General features: G+C 41.8%; 1 protein-coding gene and 1 pseudogene across 1 annotated transcript in view; one reads left to right on the plus strand and one right to left on the minus strand.

Annotated features, from left to right (window-relative positions):
- RCC1 (regulator of chromosome condensation 1) overlaps positions 1–4,390 on the minus strand; it is a 21,222-nt gene extending 16,832 nt beyond the window's left edge. Inside the window, exon 1 of the mRNA XM_006883436.1 lies at positions 4,262–4,390. The gene's annotated coding sequence lies outside the window, so the exon portion shown is untranslated. The remainder of the gene's footprint in view (positions 1–4,261) is intronic.
- Positions 1–14,465, plus strand: part of LOC102850807 — a 15,680-nt pseudogene extending 1,215 nt beyond the window's left edge.
- Positions 14,466–15,238: the final 773 nt, after the last annotated feature.

Here is a 15,238-nt window from a genome sequence, read left to right on the forward strand (position 1 = left end):
AGAGATATGATCTCATTTCCTCGAGAGAATCATCTCAGTCATAATCATGACAATGTCAAAGGGCATCTGGCTAAAACTAAGATTTAGAGAAGATTTTCCAAGGTAAATCTTAAGAGGGTATTCTAGAGGGAGAACCCACACATAGGAGTGTCAGGGAGAGCCCAGGTTGGTTATGGTTTGAAACTGCTTGGCAGTCCTGACTGCAGGGGACAATACCCTGGGAATAACTAGAGTGGGAATCAGAGACTAGAGTCAGATCACGATCACGGAAACTGGATCTTTTGTGTTTAAGGAGTACAACCTGGTGCAATATGGATGCAGTGTGGAAGGGATTTTTACTCAGTAATTTGGAGAGGTTCCTAACTGCAGATTTTCCCAGTGCAATGCATCTCCTTATTTCCTGACACTTGGTACCAACGGTGTTAATTGTGGACCCAATTTAGATGAAGTTGTTGACAGTTTCAATCTCTCCGTCCATCATGATGTCGCCTGTTGGTCCAGTGGTGAGAATCTTTGTTTTCTTGACATTGAGATGCAATCCAGACCAAAAGCTGCATTCCATGGTCTTCTGCAACAAGTGTTTCAAGTCCTCACTTTCAGCAAGCAAGGTTTTGTTATCTGCATAATGCAGGTTATTGATGAGTCTCCTCTCCAATCCTGATGCCATATTTTTCTTCATAGAGTCCAGCTTCTTGAATAATTTGCTCAGCATACAGATAGATATGGAGAAAGAATACAACCCTGATGCACTCCCTTCTTAATTTTAAACCAGTGTTCTTGTGCTCTGTTTACACAGCAGCCTCTTGGTCCAGGTATAGGTTTTGTATGAGCACAATTAAATGGTGTGGGACTCCCATTCTTTTCAATGTCAGTCACAATTTGGAGGGTCAGCAAAGGAGAGGAAGAGCCTTGACCAGGTGGAATGACATGGTGACTACCACAGTGGACTCTAGTGTGTCAGGAAGTGTGAAGATGGCACAGGATAGGACAGGGTTCAGATCTGTTGTTCACAGGGTAGCTATGAGTTGTACTCAATTTGACAGGACCTAAAAACAACAACAACATGGAAGGAATTTGAGCGAGGAGTGACATATCAGATTTTTGTTTTAGAAGGACCAGTTGAGAGGTGGTGGTTGTTGTTATGTGCCATTGAGCTGCCTATGACTCATAGAGACCTTATCCACAGTAGCTCTAAAGCCGGTTCTGTTCTGAACCAGTATCACTGACTGACACACCAAACGCCATTGCCCCAGTTACTGTATCAATCCATCTCATCTGGGGTCTTCCTTTCCTGCGCTGTCCCTCTACCCTTCCAAGCATGATGTCCTTCTCCAAGGATCGGTCCCTTCTGGCCATGTGGCCAAAGTATATGAGGTAGACCTTCAAAATCCTTGCTTCCAAGGAGAAACTTGGTTTCATCCTCTCCAGGACAGACCTATTTGTTTTCTTGGCGGTTCATAGTATGTGCAAGATTCTTCGTGAGCACCAAAACTCAAAGGCATCAATTCTTCTTCTATCTTTAGTCATTGTCCAGCTCTTTGATGCATAGCAAGTAATTGCAAAGACCATGACCTGGATCAGGTGCACCTTAGTCTCTAGACTGACATAGTTGCTTTTCAGTGCTCTGGAGAGGTCTCTGACAGCAAATTTTCCCAGTGTATCTTCTGTTTTCCTGACTGCTGATGCCAAGAGTGTTGATTGTGCCAAGCAAGCTGTAATTATTAACAATCTCAATCAATCTCTTCTCCATCTATCATAGAGCTGCCAATTGGTCCAGTGGTGAGAACCTTCTTGATGTTGAGCTTCAATCCATATAGAGGTCTACAGTCCTTGAACATTGCAGGATTGGACAACTGATGGTGAGTAGATAAAAAAAGAGTTTGAATTGGATTTGGGAGCTGAAGATGGAAATTGTTATGTACCATTGAATCTGAAACAACTCATAGCTGACCTACCAGCAGGTTTTCAGAGGAAGTAAATCATAGGGGAAGAAAAAAAAAAATCATAGGGGAAGAGATTGCCCATCCTTCTCCTGTGAAGCAGCTGGTGGATTCCAACCATGTACTTTTGGATTGGCAGGGCAACTCCTTACCACTAAGCTACCAAAGATCTTTTGTTGCAGTTGTTAAGTACCATTGAGTTGTCTGTGACTCCTTGTTGTATTTGTGTATCGTCATGTCAGAACCAACCCATAGCTGACCTTTATGTGGGTTTTCAGAGGCAGTTAGGTTGCCTTGAACTATATGCCTTCAGGATTGCAATGCAGCTTCTTGCCCCTAAGCCACCAGTACGAGCTCTTACTACCAAAGATCTTTAAGGTAGCAAGAAGACAGACTATTTTTGTCACAGATTGAATTATGTTCCCAAAATTATGTGTCAACTTGGCTAGAACATATTTCTTAGTGATTTTAAAGTTATATAATGATATGATTTGGTAGTTAAATAATGTTGTAACCATCTGAAGATATTATCAACTCATATAATTACCCTCCATTTGTAAATCTTGACGCCCTGTGCATTACTAAGATAGAATTATTATGTGTCCTTGAGTTTACTATGACTCATAGTGGTGACCTTATGAACAACCAACAGATCAGAACCTTGTGATCTTATGCCATCCTCAAGATCTCGGACATGCTTAAGCCCATTATTACAGTCACTGTATCTTGTTGAGAGTTAAGATTAGATTTTATTACTGAACATTGGGTTATATTCTGTCCATGAGGCAGGGATTGAGGGGACCGCAAAAACCCCATTTTTTATATATCCCCCCATTAATACCAGAAGCAGAAGCGGGCCATAAAAATTTTTAGCTTAAGACAAACACAAATGCCCCAGGTAGAGTCTTATCTGTCCTTGCAAAGTAAAGAATTAACTAGTGTCTACATGACACAAAAAGAATAAAGGCAGGCAAAGTAGCCAGCCAATCAAAAGCTGACCCACATGACTAATCCCCTGACCCACCAACCATGCTCTCAATCTCTCTGCCTCGACAGTAGCACCCAGGAAAGCCTTAAAAAGGATTGCGCAGGGGGACTTGGGGATTTTTCCCTTGCCACCTTCCTACTGAGGAAGAAAGTCTCCACATGTGGAATTTAATAAACGCTTTTGAATTTTCATACGTGTGATGACTGGATATCCTTTGAGGGTCATTTCATGGGCAGAACAGGATTAGGGCGGGGTGCAGCATTCTTAATCAGATTACAGCCTTAATCTAAGGACAATTTCCTTGGGACCTTTTATTTAATTGATGAAAGGAGAGGGAAGGAGACATGATTATCATCAACAAAGAAATGCCAGGAGCTGAATTTGTCCTTTGTATCCAAATTTCTTATGCTGAGAACCTTCTAGATACAGGGGAAGATGATACCCCACACATGGAGATTTCCAGGTTGCACCAGGCCTATTAAAGATGTTGAAAAGAGACAAGACTTTCCTCTAGAGCTGCTACAGAGAGAAAAACTTGTTGACAACCAACACTGATTTTGGACTTCTTGTCTCCTCCTAAATTGTGAACGAATAAATTTCTCTTTGACAGAGCCATTCAATTGTGTTATTTCTAGGGAGCCATGATAGTGTTGTTGTTGGGTGGTGTCAAGTCGAGTACAACTCACAGTGACTCTATGAACAAAAGATCTGAGCCCTGTTCTATCCTGTTCCGTCTTTACACTTCCTGATACGCAAGAGCCCATTGTGACAGTCAACTGCCAGGTGGTGATGATGGTACAGTCCATAGGAAATCGAGATGCTAACCCAATTTGTGTTTTTTCTTATCGTAACACACTACATAGACAACCCCCTCTTGTTAGCATCTCCTTTCCTCAAGGTGGATACAAAAATTCAGGGTTTCAAGTGTTCACTGACATGGCCTCAGCCATTTGATTGATTGGGGGTTTTTCAGGTCAGGATAGAGGCCACTGCAAGAGAATATTTTCTCCATTGTATGTTGATACTGACATACAATTAGGGAGCTCTGGTGGCCTACAGGCAAGAAGCTGCACCACAATCCAGAAGGCATGTGGTTCAAGGGCACAAGTTGCTCTGTGGAAGCAATCTCCCATGTGATTAACTGCCTCCAAAAACCCACCAGAGGCTCAGCTATGGGTCAGTTCTGACTCTACCGTACACAGCAACAATGTTGATCCTGACTCAGAAACAAAACCTCTTATACCCAAGCTTGCTAACACCTCCCAAGAGTATTTATTGATCAACCTCATCTTTGTTACTATGAAAGCTCTACTCTATGTTGGGAATCTCTTACCTCTTCAAATTTACCTCTGCCTCCATTTTGAACTTTTGTTTTGGACGAGATACTGTGAAATTTCTCCAAGGTTTAACCTTCTGATCTCTGATCTTCACTTTCTGCTGTCTTCCTCCAAGATCTTAGTCACTTGCTTAATAGAATAATAAAAAGTATCATTATCACCTATTTTGAAAATCTCTTTACTTTGTTAACTATGTTTCACAGATTAATTTGTCTCTCCCTGCTCAAAATACATGTGTATAATGTTATAATGATGAATCTCTGGTAGTATAGTTACGAATTAATGCTGCAAAATGAAAAGTCAGCAGTTCAAGTCCACCAGCTGCTTCAAGGAAGAAAGATGGGTAGTATACTTCTATAAAAACGTACAACCTGAGAAGCCCTGTGGTTACTATGGGTCAGAATGAACTAAATGGCAATGAGTGAATGATATAATATGGGTTATTATATGATTGATAAAATCAATATTCAACACAGTCTTGAAAGGCAAGTTCCACTTAGATGGTTTTATCTATTGATAAAAGGAGAAGTAGCTGAGGAGAGATAGGTGGGGGAGTGTGTTACCAGGATTAGAATGTATCCTTTGGACCTGGGCTCCCTGCTCTTGGGACCTCCTTGACACTGGAGAAGGCCAGGACACATGGAGACCTCTAGGCAGCAGCTGGCTTACAAATGCTGAAGGAGACAGAGAGCATGGAACACACCTTCCCCTAGAACTGGCACCAAGATTTTTGATTTCTTACCTCCTAATAGGGAATTCAGGTTGCTTACTTGGTAGAGAGTTGTGTTAACCTAAAGGTGATGCCCATCTATAAAGCTATGCCACAGCCAAAAGAGAGTCTCTTCCCATGCAGTATACAACCTCTAAAGAGCCATGAGTTGTATGCATGCTCATGTTTATTCCTGTATTACAGTAATGAAAAAGTGGAACCAACCCAAGTGCCCATCAACAAACAAATGGATAGAAAAACTATGGTACATTCACACAACATTACGCAGCATTGAAAAAAACAATGAACTCGTAAAACATTACACAACATGAGGGAGACAGAGGACATTATATTGAGTGAAATATCAGTCACAAAAGAACAAATACCGTGTTACATCATTGTTATGAAATAGGACTGACATGGATAGGAAAAGAGTGGCTAGATAATGAACACGACATTGGAACAGATGAGGGGAAGAAAGGCTTGAAAGGAATATTGTTGTTATGTGCCATCAAGTCACCTGTGACTCATAGCGACCCTATGTGAAACAGCCCTAAACCCTGCTCTGTCCTGTGCCAATCTTATTATCTCTGACACACCTACCCCTATTACCCAGTCACTGAATCGATGATCCATCTCATTGAGGATCTTCCTCTCTTGCACTGTCCCTTCACCCTCCCAAGCATGATGTCCCTTTCCAAGGACTGGTCCCACCTTGCAACATGTCCAGGTATGTCAGAGGAAACTTCAGAATCCTTACCTCTATGGAGCAGCCTGGTCTCACCCTTCCTAGGATGAACTTGTTTGTTCTCCTAGCAGTTCATATTCAATAACCTTTTCCAGAACCACAGCTCAAAGGCTGTTATTCTATCATCCCTAGTCATTGTCCAGTTTTCTTTTTTTAATAAATTTTAATGAAAATTTACAGAGACTTTGGATTTCCATTCATTCATTGTTGCACTTTTCTCCCTGCGCACCCCTCCACACCAGTATACTCTTCTCTTTGAAAAGTTTCGCTGCAACTACAATCCCAGAGGCTCACGGGTTTGAATCCACCAGATGCTCTGCCGGAGAAGGAGGGACAATCTCCTCCTGTACCAGTGAGATCTGATTTGATGGTACACTCACACACAAAAATAATAAAATTTAAAAAAAACAACGAAAAAAAAATCTTTAAAAAAAAAAGTAACGTTCCCCCATTGTTTTACAGTCCCTCCCCCCAGGTCCACTCCACTATGCAGCCTTTGTTCTAGACTCCTATCATGAGAATAATACCTAATTGTATATCCCTTTTAAACAGTTTTCTCTCTCATCCGTTTCAATGCAATATACATTATTGATCCCATCTTTCTCAGTCTCCCGCCAACCCGGATGTCAGTCCTGTTTTACAACAGTGGCACCATGCAGTATTTGTCCTTTTGTGATTGAGATACTTCACTCAGCATAATGTCCTCCAGGGTCATCCATTTTGAATAATATTGCATGAGTTCCTTGTTTTTCAATGCAGCGTAGTATTCCATTGTGTGAATATACCACAGCTTCTCTAACCATTCGTTAGTTGATGGGCACTAGGGTTGTTTCCAACTTCTTGCTATTGTAAACAAAGCCACAATAAACATGGGTGTGTGTATATATCTGCTTGGGTGGCAGTGATGATCTCTTTGGAGTATATTCCTAGTAGTGGAATTTCTGGGTCAAATGGTATTTATATTTGCAACTTTTTGAGATAGCGCCACACCACCTTCCACAGTGGTTGCCCCATTTTATACTTCCACTAACAGTGAATAAGGGTTCCAGTTTCTCCACAACCTCGCCAGCATTTATTGCTTGCTGTTCTGTTAAATTTTGTTATTCTTTTTTTTTTTATTTTAAATATGGAACGCTTCACGAATTTGCATGTCATCCTTGCGCAGGGGCCATGCTAATCTTCTATCGATCCAATTTTATTATATGTGCTGCCGAAGCGAGCACAAATTTTGTTATTCTTATGGGGGTGAAATGATAGATCATAGTTGTTTTGATTTGCATCTCTTTTAGAGCTAGGGATTTTGAATATTTCTTCATGTGCTTGTAGGCCATCTGAATGTCTTCTTTGGTGAAGTGTCTGTTCATATCCTGTGCCCATTTTTCAATTGTTTATCTTGTTGTGGTGATTGTCCAGCTTTCTGATACACAGGAAGTAATTGCAAAGACTATGGCCTGTAGAAGGCACACCTTAGTCTCCAGTGGACATCATTGCTCTTCTGTATTTTGGAGAGGTCTCTAACAGCAGACTTTCCCAATGCAATTCATTTTTTTATTTCCTGGCTGCTGGTATCAAGAGTGTTGACTGTGGAGCCAAGGAAATTAAGGTATTAACAATCTCAAACTCTTCACCATCCATCATGATGCTGCCAATCTGCCCAGTGGTGAGACTCTTTGTTTTCTTGATGTTGAGCTTCAATCCATAGTGAAGGCTGCAGTCCCTGACCTTCTGCCGCAAACGCTTCAGGTTCTCCTCAGTTTCAGCAAGCAGGGTGGTGCCAACTGCATAATGCAGATTATTGATGTATCTTCCTCCAAGCTAGATGCCACATTTCTTCTCATAGAGCCCAGCCTCCCAGATAATCTGTTCTGCATACAGATTGAAAAGATACAGAGATAGGACACATCCCTGGCATACACCCTTCCCAATTTTGAACCAGGCAGTGTTTTCTTTGCTCTGTTCTGACGACCGCCTCCTGGGCCAAGTATAGGCTTTGTATAAGCACTATCAAGTGTTCTGGGATTCCCATTCTTCTCAGAGTCAGCCACAGTTTCTTGTGAGCCACACAGTCAAATGCCTTTGCATAGTCAATGAAACGCAGATAGACATTCCTCTGGTACTCTTTGCTTTCAGCCAAGACCCATCTGACATTATAATATCCCTAGTACCACAGCCCCTTCTAAATCCAGCCTGTACTTCAGGCAGTTCACTGTTGATGTGCTGTTCCAATCATTTTTGGATAATTTTCAGCAGAATCTTGCTTGCATATGTTATCAATGATATTGTTCAGTAAGTTCCACACTCTGTCAGGTCACCTTTCTTTGGAATGGGAACAAATATAGATCTTTTCCAGTCAGTTGGCCAAGTGGTTGTCCTCCAGATTTCTTGGCACAACTTGCTGAGCACATCTAGAGTAGCATCCATTTGTTTGAAATATGTCAATTGGTATGCCATCAATTCCTGGGGCCTTGTTTTTTTGCCAATTCTTTCAGAGCAGTTTGAACTTCTTCCTTCATTACTACAGGCTCTTGCAAAAGGAAGATATGATAAGGTACTGTATGTAAGACAATCTGGAACAAGAAATGCATTGCAAAGTGAACTGGGGAAGGGGAGGGAAGAAAATTTGCAACAATGGAAGAAATTAAAAACAACAACCTATGAGTTGGTGATTTATTTAGGTACCTCTGTTACAGCAACACTAGATAACTCAGAGACAGTGGAAACATTTCTGTTGGTTCATTTATTCCACACAATGAGTGATGGTATGAAACACAATGTAGATGAGGGATTGCTGGAATACAATGTATATCACAATGTAAATGAATTATTGTATAAAAATCAATATTTATTTTTTTTAAAAAAGGGATAATTGTTCCATTCAGTACTGTTCACCAACACCACATTTCAAAGGCATTTCTTTGGTCTGCTGCCAAGTTAGTTTCCCTAAACTGGATTTGCAGGAGACCACTTTGCTTAATATCAATGAAGGATTTTTTCTTTTACTTTTCAAAGAGAAGAGTGAACAGGGGGGTGGGGAGAAAAGTGCAACAATGAATGAATGGAAATCCAAAATATCTGTAAATGTTCATTAATAATACTAATAAAAAAATTGCAATGCCTCATTCTAGCTTTGCTTTGTCTTCCCATGATGCCCTTTGAAATCTTTTATTCAGCTCCTTAACTTCTTGATTTCTTCCCTTTGCTTTGGCTTCTCAGTGATCTAGTGCAATATTCAGAGTCTCTTCTGACATCCATTTTGGTATTCTTCCCCTGTCTTTGTAAGGACCTTTTGCATTCTTTGTGGATGATACTCTTGATATTCTCCCACAGCTCATCTGGTCTTCATTCGTTAGTGTTCAAGGCCTCAAATCTGTTCCTGAGTTGGTTTTTAAATTAAGGTAGGACAGACTCAAGGTCAAATTTTGATTCCTGTGGATTTGATTTGACCTTCTTGTTGCTGTTATGTGCCATTGAGTTGCTTGTGACTCATAGCCCCCCTATATACAAGAGCCCTAAACCCTGCTCTATTCTGTGCCAAACTCACTGTCTGACACACCTACTCCCATTACCCCAATTACTGAATTGATCCATCTCAACGAGGGTCTTCCTCTCTGGTGCTGTCCCTCCACCCTCCCAAACATGATGTCCTTCTTCAAGGATCGGTCCCTCCTTGCAACATGTCCAAAGTATGTCAGATGAAGCTTCAGAATCCTTGTCTCCAAGGAGCAGCCTGGCTTCACCCTCTCCAGGACAAACCTGTTCGTTCTTCTAGCAGTTCATGGTATATTCAGCACTGTTCTCTAGCACCTTATTTAGCTTTAATTTGAACTTGCATATGAGTTGTTGATGGTCTGTTGCACAATCAGGACCTGACCTAGTTTTCACTGCTGATATTGAACTTCCCCAACGATTCCTTCCACAGATGTAATCAATCTGATTCCTGTGCATTCTGTCAGGTGAAATCCCTGTGTATAGTCTGTGTTTATGTTTCTTATAAAAGGTATTTGCTATAAATAAATCGTTCATTGTGCAGAATTCTATCCTTCTATCCCCAGCCTAATTTCTCTCACCAACTCCATGTATTCCGACTGCTGATCCTTTTTGGTTCTCAACTTTTGCATTCCAGTCACCTATAACTATTAATGCATCTTGGTTGTATGTTCGATCAAATTCTAACTGCAAAAGTTGGTAGAAATCATCTATTTCCTCCTCTTTGGCTCTGGTTGTTGGTGCATAAGTTTGCATGATAGTGGTACTAAAAGGTCTACCTTGTATGCATATGGATATTATCCTGCCACTCACAACATTATATTTCAATATAGATGTAGCAACAGCCTTTTAAACTATGAAAGCAACCCATATTTTCTCACCTTTTCATCTCCGGCATACTAGATTGTTTAATTCAAAATGTCCTATGCCAATCCATCTCATTTCACCAATATCTAATATGTCAATATTGAAACATTCTATTTCTTTCTTAACCATGTCCAATTTTCCTACATTCATGCTTCTCACATTCCACAGTCCAATAATGAATTTCTGCTTACAACTGTTCCAGGAAATCAAAAGATGGACTACATTAGGTAAATCTGCTGTCAGGGACATTTCCAGAGTACTGAGAAGCAACAATGTCAGTCTGGAGACTAAGGTGCACCTGATCTAGGCCATGGTCTTTGCAATTACTTGCTATGCATCAGAGAGCTGGACAATGACTAACAATGACAGAAGAATCAATGCCTTCGAATTGTGATGCTGGAGAAGAGTCTTGAACATACCATGAACTGCCAAGAAAACAAATAGGTCTACCTTAGAGAGAGCGAAACCAAGTTTCTCTTTGGAGGCTAGGATTTTGAAGCTCTGTGTCACATACTTTGGGCACATGGCCAAGAAAGACTAGTCCTTGGAGAAGGATATCATGCTCAGAAGGGTGGAGGGACAGCCCAGGAGGGGGAGACCCTGGCTGAGATGGATACAGTAACTAGGGCAATGGGGGTAGGTGTGTCAGAATCAGTGAGACTGGCTCAGGACAGGGAAGGCTTCAGAGCAGTTGTCGCTTAGAGTCACAGGTGATTTGACACATAACAATATTCTATCTTAACAAACTCAGTGCTGTATGTGAAACACTGCACCCTAAACTGTTAATTTCTCATTTTTTTCCTTAGTTCCTGCACTGTGTGCTGAAAGTACCCATGTTCATTTCTACCTTCTAAACTGTATCTGGACTTTATCAAGTGGGCTATTTTCTTGTCTAACTTAATTCTTGCTGTATTTAAAGATCCTGTGAAGTCTCTCCTTTGATCCTACTCATTTTTTTTTAATCTGAATCCAGGTCATGGTCTTCACACAATAACTTGCTATGCATCAGAGAGCTAGACAATGACTAAGGCAATGGGGGTCGGTGTGTTGGAATTAGTGAGACTAGCTCAGGACATGGCAGAGTTCAGAAATGCTGTTCATAGGGTTGCTATGGGTTGTAGGTGACTCAATGGCACATAACAACAACAAAATGCTTTTATTCAGTGAGTAGTGGGCTAGCCCAGCTTTTGCTCTGTTTCCCTTTGCAAAATAGTTTCCCCTACTATTTTTGTTTGCAGAGAAAATACCCCAGACTCCTGATTCACTAATATTACTTAGAAGAGGAAGAACCAAATTTAAGGAATATGTTGGTGATGTTAATTAGTAACCACATTTAAGGGGTATTCTGACAGTACTTTGAAAATTTGCAAGTCATACTGATTTTTCATTAAATCATTCAGACACATTTTGTTTTGTAACAGTTATAATTGCTATATTGTCTAATAACCTCTAACAACTACAACAATTTGCCTTTCCCTTCACTCAGGAAGAATGATTCTATCAGTATGAAAACATTTTCTTAGCTTTTTATAATGGTCATACAGTATTTATCCTTTATGACTGACTTTTGTCATTCAGAATAATTTTCTCTTCATTTATGTTATGCATTGACTTTCACAAATTCTTTATTATTCTTTAGTGTTGTGTGCATAATATGCCATTGTGTAAATGCACCAAGTTTTGCAGTAGGCAAGAAAGCAGTAGAAAACCCCTAGCATTCCTTTTAATAATATTTTCAAAGAAGTGCTCTTCAGTCTAGAAGGACAGAACAACTGCAGCCATCAGGAAAGGTTTCACCTCTCAGAATTGTCCCTCCAGGCTCAGAGGACAAGGGGCACCAGCCTGATGTCATTGTGGTTGTTGGCCACTATCTCAGGCTGGAGCCTTTTTTCTCTTGAGCCTAGAGGGACAATTTGAGACATCAGTCAAGTTCCAGTTGCCTCACCAGCCTGCAATCTAGCTCAAAGTCATTCCACATGATAAAATCTTCTGACCTCCTAGCAAAGATACCCTTTTCAGAGACTGTTGTTGTGTACTGTGTAGTCAGAACTGATCGACTGGCTGGCAGGTTTTCAAGGCCAGTTAATCACATTGGAAGAGATTGCCTTTCTGTCTCCCCCAGAGCAGCTGGTGGACTTGAACCACATGCCTTTGGGATTGCAGTGCAGCTTCTTGCCACTAGGCTACCAGAGTGCTTTCAGTGATTACAAAATTTGAACTGTTTTAAATTTTAACTGAATTATGGCCAAGTTTGCTCAGAATCACAGACTTCTCTTTTCCTGTTTAATGTTCCTCTTTACATGAGGTACTGAATCACTGTATTTTTCCCTGAGAAGATTCAGATTAAGTAGGTCAGTGATCAGCTCATGCAGGCACCCCTTTAACTTGGCTCAGAGTTTCAGATGTACTTGTCTAGAGGGCAGCTGTCTCCAAAGAGCATGTCCCATGATGACTAAAAATCAGCCTAGATAGATGCCATCTTGAAGTCCAGTATCATGGCTCTACTGATTGTATAACCTCCCCTTTTCTAAAATAACTCCATCTTTCCCTCCTAAAACCATTGCATAAACATGAGTCCTTCCTCACACTTGTAATCCAGGCTACAAATATTCCCTAAAAACTTTCCCTTGTTGAGACAGAGTTGGAGAGCCAAAAGCCCGTGTCTCCTATACATTAAAAAACTCAAACTGATTGCCATCACGTCAGAATCATCTCCTAACTGACGCTCCAGCAGGCATTTGAGAGCCTATAAACCTCACATGAGATCATCACCCATCTCTCTCCCTTAGAGTTACTGGATTTAAACTGGCAGAGTGCAGTCTTTGGGTTAGCCACCAGAGTGCCCTGTATACTGTTGTCAAGTATCATCGAGTTGATCATGATCATAGTGACTCCAAAGAGCAGACCTGAACCCTGTGCCATCCTCACCAGATCTGATATGCTCTAGTCCATTGCTCCAGGACTAGAGCCTTCAATATAGATTCCATCTCAACACCAAGACCACCAACAGTCCTTCCTCACCACTCGATAGGCAACATATGCTAGATGGTGAAAAGGTTGAAATCATCAATGATTTCATCTTACTTGGATCTATAATCAGCCTTGGTGTTGGCAGTCAGGAAATCTGGAGATGTATTGGACAAGTCTGCTGTCAGTAATCTCTCCAAATTCCTGAGGAGCAGTGGTATCAGTCTGAAGACTAAGGTGGCCTTGACTGAGGTCATGGTCTTTCCCTTGCTATGCTGCTGAGAGAAGGGCAATGAATAAGGGTGACAGAAGAACTGAGGCCTTTGAGTTGTGTTGGAGCAGAGCAATGAATATCCCATGGACTGCCAAAAACACAAACACATCTTGGAAAAAGTGCAGTCAGTGTGCTCTTTGGAGGCAAAGATGATGAAACTTTCTCTCATATATTTTGGGCATGTTGCTACGATTTTACTTAACGCAATTCGTCTTTTGATTTTCTGATTGCTGGTGCCAAAAGTGTTGGTTGTGGAGCAGAGCAAGCTGTAACTGTTAACAACTTCAATCTTTTTTGCTATACCCTTCCTGTAAGAAATATATTTCAGACAGCAGCCTCTGGAGCCACAATGCCTAAAGGAGCTTGGAGAACTGTCTGCCTGTGAAAATTCCTGAAAAGCAGGCTAAGGGGCAGGTGTGCGGAGGAGAGACCATACTATCCAGGCAGCCAACAAAGGCCAGGCACAGCACTACACGAGCCCAGAGGAGATTGACACTCAGCTGCAGGCTGAGAAGCAGAAGGCCAGGGAAGAGGAGAAACAAGAAGGTGGAGATGGAGCTGCAGGTGACCCCTAAAAGGAGAAGAAATCTCTAGACTCAGACGAAAGTGAAGAGGATGACCACCAGCAAAAGCGCAAAGGTTTTGGAAGGGCTCATCGACATTGAGAACCCCAAACAGGTGGCACAGACAACCAAAAATGTCCCACAACTGGAGGAGAGAACGGAAGAGGTCAAGAAGCAGAAAGTCAAGGAGTGTTACATGAAGATGCATTTAGCTGGGAAGACAGAGCAGGCCAAGACTGACCTGGCCCAGCTGCCAATCATCTGGAAACAGTGGGAAGAAGCTGCAAGGAAGAAAGAAGAGGAATAGAAAGCAAAAGATGATGCCACTTTGTCAGGAAAACGAATGCAGTTGCTCTCTTTGAACAAGTCACGGTGGTCAAGGAGAGAGGAGATACTGGGCCGGGCTGTGATGCCAGGACCTCCATGCGGCCTGTCCTATGGCCCCTGCAGCAGCCCCTCATGGCTAGGAGCCCTCCCGCGGCTGTGGTGGCCTTTTCATCTTGGCACAGAGATCGTGGGGGACCTGGGGGGGAGGGTGGCTCCCATCATTGAGACAGAAAGATACAGGAAAGCATTTAATATGTAACCATTTGAATGTTTTTGCTGGTTTTGGAATTTGGAGCCCTCCAACTCCAGGGAGGTGGGGTGAGAAGAGCTTCCGTTCGTCTAGTAGATTGCAGTCGTGCGGGCCTGGGAGGGCTGCTGACCGTTTGTGACATCCAGTCCCAGTCTGTGTTGCCTTGGTGCTTGCTCATGAGAGGGGCTGTGTCCTGGGTTCCTAGCATTTCCCTTCCTTGCCTCCACCTGACCAGGACCCCTTTTTAATCCTACCCATCAATCATTTCAGGAAACCTCTGTATACTGTGCAGCACCCAGGCAAACATGCTCTACAAACTCAACCTGTATATATATTTGACAGATTAAACTTGACATTATCTTAAAAAAATATATACACATATCCATATCTCTCTCTCTGTATATCTTAGTATCATTGATTTCACATGCAAGCAAGATTCTACTGAAGATTATCTGAACTGGAACAGCAACTCAGCAGAGAACTACCAGAAGTCCAGGCTGGGCTTAGAAGGGGTTGTGGTACTAGGGATATTGGTAGCTAATGTTAGATGGATCTTAGCTGAAAGCAGGGAATACCAGAGGAATGTATATCTGTTTCACTGACTATGCAAAGGCATTTGACTGTGTGGATCGTAACAAACTGTGGCTGACTCTCAGAAGAATGGGAATCCCAGAACACTTGATTGTGCTAATGAGAAACCTATACTGGGACTAAGAAGCAGTCGTCAGAACAGAGCAAGGAAACACTGCATGGTTCAGAATTGGGAAGGGTGTACGCCAGGG

Source organism: Elephantulus edwardii, unplaced genomic scaffold, assembly GCF_000299155.1.
Source record: "Elephantulus edwardii isolate Elephantulus edwardi_28Jun2011 unplaced genomic scaffold, EleEdw1.0 scaffold00028, whole genome shotgun sequence".
NCBI lineage: Eukaryota > Metazoa > Chordata > Mammalia > Macroscelidea > Macroscelididae > Elephantulus > Elephantulus edwardii.